Source organism: Myotis daubentonii, chromosome 1 (assembly GCF_963259705.1).
Source record: "Myotis daubentonii chromosome 1, mMyoDau2.1, whole genome shotgun sequence".
Classification (NCBI taxonomy): Eukaryota; Metazoa; Chordata; class Mammalia; order Chiroptera; family Vespertilionidae; genus Myotis; species Myotis daubentonii.
The window spans coordinates 124,006,099-124,012,098 of NC_081840.1; the positions used below are offsets into that span (position 1 = coordinate 124,006,099).

At 48.9% G+C, this 6,000-nt stretch overlaps 1 pseudogene; it reads left to right on the plus strand.

Annotated features, from left to right (window-relative positions):
• The window catches only part of LOC132233393 (neurofilament light polypeptide-like), a 48,067-nt pseudogene extending 43,380 nt beyond the window's left edge, over positions 1–4,687 (plus strand).
• Positions 4,688–6,000: the final 1,313 nt, after the last annotated feature.

The window sequence follows — 6,000 nt, forward strand, 5'->3', positions numbered from 1 at the left end:
TTCTACTGAATAGCTTCCACACCATTGTAAAATCAAAAAATTATAAGTTGTATCATGGTAAGCCCAGGAACTTCTACAGTTATCAACTTATTTGTTTTAGAAAGCAGGGGTGAAAATAAATTAGATATTGGTTATTATGGGCCAAAAATAAGGACAAAACTTAAAGTTTATTCTACTTCAGAAATTATATATATATATATATATATATACATATATATATATATATATATATATATATATATATATTCTAATAAAAGACAAAAAGGGTAATTAACCATACCTCCGATACGCTTCCCATTGGCTAATCAGAGCGATATGCAAATTAACTGCCAAGAAAGATGGCAGTTAACCACCAACAAAGATGGCAGTTAATTTGCATAGGTAGGCACAATGATGGGAGGTGAAAGGGGAAGGATGGAAGAAGCCAGCCGTCTGCCGCTGACGGAACCCAGGTGGCAGCCAAGAGCCAGAGAACTGGGCTGCCTTTGCCAGCCCTGGGCCAGTAATCAGGGAAGCCGGGTGGGGCAGGGCTTCTCAGATCACCCATCGCCAGTGATCTGAGAACACCCAGAGGCGGGGCCAGAGGCCAGGCTGCATTCCTGCCTGGGGACGCAATCCGGTCCCGGGGCAGGGCAAGGCAGCCAGGCCCCAGAAGGTGACACACGGGCCAGGGCTGTGTTGTCACCAGGGCACCTGATCCGGTCCTGGGGGGCAATGCAGCCAGGCCCCAGAAAGAGAACCAGGGGCCAGGGCTGTGCCACCGCTGGGGCACGCTATTCGGTGCCCAGGCAGTGGCGCATTCCTGGCCCCAGAAGGACACCCAGGGATCGGGGCTGTGTCACCCCTGGGGCATGTATCCAGTGCCTAGGGGCGACGCAGCCAGGCCCCAGAAGGAGACCCAGAAGCTTTCCAAGAGGAGAGTCTCCGTAGTCAGAGGGCGCGGTGTCAGGACAGAAATAAAGATGGAGATGACTCAGATGCCTGGCCAGAGGCATTTGACCAGCAAGCAGGGCCTTTCAGTGAGGACTCATGGTGGGGGTGGGGTGAGGGAAGCGAGCGGGAAATAGAGAACTACAACTCCCAGGAGGCTTATCGGCCCGGGCCTGTGTGCCTGGCCATGAAATCAGATGGGGCATGTCCTTTTGCACTTTAAGAGGCTTGCAAGGTTGGAAGTTCTGCTGGGAGCCAGGGGGAAATGGAGCTGGAGCAGAGAGAGGGGTCCATGGCAGCCCTGGGCTTTGAGGAGTTCTCAGCACCTCCCTGCTCGGAGCTGGTGCTGCCTCCGCTGTTTGGTGGTCACATCCTGGAGAGTGAGCTTGAGACCGAAGTGGAGTTCATGTCTGGGGGTCTGGGAAGCTCCAGCCTCCAGGAGCAAGACGAAGAGGAGGAGGCAGCCCAAGGCCGGCGACTGGCGACCGCGGTGCCAAGGGGAACTCAATCAATCGCAGGAAGTACCAGGCATTGGGTCAGCACTGCAGGGAGATCGAGCGGGTGAACGAGCAGGTCCTGAACAGGCTCCATCAGATATAGAGGATAACATGGAGACTGCAGCAGGAGCGGAGGTTCCTCATGAGGGTGCTGGACTCCTACGGCAACGACTACTGGGCCAGCCAGTTCACCATGTTACTGGAGGACGAGGGCAGCCAGGGCACAGATGCCCCCACCCCCAGGCAACGCTGAGAATGAGCCTCCAGAGAAAGAGGGGCTGTCCCCGCCCAGGAGGACACCAGCGCCTGCAGAAGCCAGCAGCCTGGCCCCTGGTGAGGGGCCCAGTGGTTGGAAGAGGCAGCGAGTGCCATGGGAAGGGTGCCAGGCAGGAGTCACGCTGACTCCGGAGCTGGCCCCCGTGCACATAAAGGTGGAGGAAGACTTTGGCTTCAAAGCGGTCGAGGCTCTGGACTGCTTTGGGTTTCTCGGGGGCCAGACAAGCTGCTGCCCTACACAACCTTAGCCAGCTCCCCCTTTGACTGACCCCCCAATAAACGGACCCTATGCTCTCCTTGGCAAGAAAAAAAAAAGCTTATAGAGGCATGCTTATAGGATCAAATAGTATAAGTATAGATGTAACAGGACAATAAAAAGAGAACCTGGCTATGATGATCACCTGAACGCTGCCTCTGTGTCATTCCTTCTTCGCCGGCTCCATCCACACCTTTGGGAACCTCTGGACCTGCTGGAGCTGGACCCCAACATTCCTCTTCTTATAAGGACTTCAGTGAGATGGGCTAAGGGTCCCACTGGAACTGCCTCAATTTAATGTAATCCCCTCTTTAAAGATCTTATCTCCATATACAGGTACATTCTGAGGTTCGGGGGATTAAGATTTTAACATACATTTTGTTGATTACCCAAATCAGCCCTTAACAACCAGCATGTTTCAGAAAGTAGATTCCTACAGGGTTATTTACCAAGCATTCAGAAGTATTTTTAAAAGAGCTAAGCCCCTCGCCCACCGCGTGGGTCCCTTCCGGCGAAGAGTGAAGGCCTGGGTTCCGGGCGCCAGGCACTGGAGGAAAACTGGTGCCAGCAGCCAGGGGAAGGGGCCCCCAAGGGGCCCCAGATTGCGAGAGGGCACAGGCCGGGCTGAGGGACCCACCCAAGTGCACAAATTTTTGTGCACCGGGCCTGAGTCCTATCTAATAAAAGGGTAATATGCAAATTAACCATCACTCCATCACAAAGATGGTAGCACCCAATCCCCTCAGGCCTCCTGGAGTCCCCAGTTCTTTCATCCCAAACTGATTACTATGGCAAGTGGACCGAGAAGGTTTTCAGCAAATGTGAGAAGCAAGCCTTGGCGGATGGAGGGAGAGCCGGGGGGTTCAAGGCCACTGCCTGCCAGGAGGCCCTTGGAGTTCAGTTCTGAAACCGCAGGGACCCACTCCAGCGCAGGCTGGGGAGGATGTGCTGCTGCCGCCTGCCCAGCACCAGGTCCCTGGTTAAAGAAGCGGGTCCAAGTTGCAGTCAGGAGGCCTGGTGGGGCTATCTCACCCAAGACCATTGTGGCTGAGCTCTGGCAGGCAGCGAGCACATCCGGGATCACTGTCTGCCCCTGGGTCTCCTGCGGACACCAGTGGAGTGGGCGAGGGTTGAATATTTTAATGAAACTGGGATGACTGCACCCCACCCCACCACGCCCCAATCCCCCGAAAGGAGAGGGCAGCAGGACCGGGGGTGCAGCCCTGGACCCCATTAGGAGGCACCGGGACTTGGGAGGGGCTGAGAGCAACCTGCAGGCACACTCTGAGGAAGAGGTTCTGAACTGCCGGGATGCTGAGGGCCGGCTGCTGGAGGCACGCAAAGGTGCAGATAAGGCGGCTCTCGCTGGTGCTAATCTAGAAAAGCGCATGGACAGCTTGATGGACAGAATCGCCTTTCTGAAGAAGGTGCATGAAGAGGAGATCACCGAGCTGCAGGCGCAGATCCAGTACGCTCAGATGTCTGTGGAGATGGACCTGTTTTCCAAGCCCAACCTCTTTGAGCCGCTCAAGGACATCTGGCCCAGTATGAGAAGCTGGCTGCCAAGAACATGCAAAATGTTGAAGAATGGTTCAAGAGCCACTTCACCATGCTGACCGAGAGTGCTGCCAGGAACACCAAAGAGGTGTGCACTGCCAAGGACGAGGTGTTGGAGAGCCGCCGCCTGCTCAAGGCCAAGACCCTGGAGAAGGAAGCATGCTGTGTCATGAAGGAAGTGCAGGAAAAGCAGCTGCAAGAGCTGGAGGATAAGCAGAACGCCGACATTAGTGCTATGCAAGACACAATCCACAAATTAGAAAATGAGTTGAGAACTGCAGAGAGTGAATTGGCACGATATTTAAAAGAATACCAAGACCTCCTCAATATGAAGATGGCTTTGGACATTGACATTGCAGCTTACGGGAAACTCTTGGAAGGTGACGAGACCCGGCTCAGTTTCACCAGCGTGGGAAGCATAGCCAGCAGCTACTCCCAGAGTTCCCAGGTCGTTGGCCGATCTGCCTACGGTGGTTTACAGACCAGCTCCTACTTGATGTCCGCTCGCTCCTTCCCTTCTTAGTACACCAGCCACGCCCAGGAGGAGCAGATCGAGGTGGAGGAGATCACTGAGGCTGCAAAAACCGAGGAAGCTAAGGATGAACCCCCCTCTGAAGGAGAAGCTGAAGAGGAGGAGAAGGAGAAGGAAGAGGCTGAGGAAGAGGAAGGAGAGGAAGAGGAAGAAGGTGCCAAGGAAGAATTTGAGGACGCAAAGGAGGAAGAAGGAGGTGAAGGTGATGGAGAAGATGCCCAGGAAGCTGAGGACGAGAAGAAAGAGGAAGGTGCTGGGGAGGAGCAAGCAACCAAGAAGGAAGATTGAGCCCCGCTTTCCTTAATTATTTCAGGAATAATCCTCCCGAAACCAGGCCAACCCCATCACCAACCAAGCAGTTGAGTTCCCGATACCATGTGAATTAAGAAGTCAATATATGTAACAGTCTGAGGTGACTCAGGTTGTACATTAAATGTTGTGCTATGGCTTTTCTCCTTATGCAGAGTATCTGTTTGCTTGCAGAGTGGCTTCCTGGCTTGCTGCCAGCCTGTGCATGGTCCATGCTTATGAGTTCAGGATCCATGGCAATGTGAATAATTCAGACGTTTACAATAAAAACACATGAATACATTAATTCACTAATGTTAATGTTAAACTTCATGGAAAAAATAGTCCTTTGAATCTGGTGGTTAGAAATTAAAGACCTCAAACCATGTGCAATAAACAGTAAAGTTACACTGAATGACAAAAAAAAGTGCATCAGGTGTCAGGAAACATTCAAAGAAGTGGGGAACCATTCCCAAATCAGGACGGGAAGTCACACGGTGTATATTATTGCTACAAATACAGTATTTCCTACTACTTACAACATATACAATGTAATGTAGTAGAGCCTTCCTGTCATGAAGTACGTATTCTCATAGACTTAAAACTGATACAGTTTCTGGAGAGTTTGGATTAAGCCATAGATTTTGAGATGAAGCAACTTAAACTTTTTATAAAATAAAATAACATAATGATTTTTGAAAATTTTATTAGATATAGGGTTGTGGGTGCTTTTAGATTTTTGGTTGTTTGTTTTCCGATGTTAACATTTTCAGAGAAAATGTTTAGAAGCAAAAAAGCCCATTTTTATTATGCTCAGTTGATTTCCAGACTGTTGAAAACATTAATATCAACTGACATTCATTAGAATTCAGTCATGAATGATTTGTTCAGAAAGCTGAAATAGGATATGAGCTAAAATTTTATCACATAGGTTCTTTAGTTTTGCACATTATAAAGAGGTTGCTAATTCTTTAAAAGATCCCTTTCCCCTTTTTCTGGGAAACAAAATTTCTAACCTTATTTGTTACTGGTATGACCTTGAAATTGAGTTCTAACCAATGAAATAGAAGAGGAAGGGAAGTTTGCTACTTGCAGACCAGGTCTCTGTAAACTTCCTCCTGCTATGCTCCTCCAAGCTCTTTTCCAAGATGGAAACCCACTGAATTAACTTGTGAGTCATGTGCTGAAGATGGCCTAGGTTGCAGCCAACTGTTTTTATGTTCTGTAAACTGAAAAAAGAAAAAATTAAGCCTTAAAAAGTAAAAAAAAAGTTCTTTGTCTTCAGGCCTTTACAATTTTAGGAATCTGTCTACTAATGCAGCCTAACCTACACTAATACAAAGAAGTAAACTAATTTAAGTTAATGTTTGGCAAACACACCTAAATTAAACCTCAGTATTAGAGGGGAAAAATGAGTAAGGAAGAGTTAAAGTATATTTACAAAAATTAAGAATAAAAACTATACAGTTCTCCTATCCTGAATCACATGGTCTATATATGCAAGAATGGCCAATATATTAAATGATTTTACACAGACATTTCCTAGATCCAAATTCTCTTTTGCTGAGTTGTTTGGACAATTCCACAAGGATGGGATACCGTACCATTGTGTGAAATCAGTCTACTTCATTATAACTACTTCATTGAATCTCAGAGGATCGTAT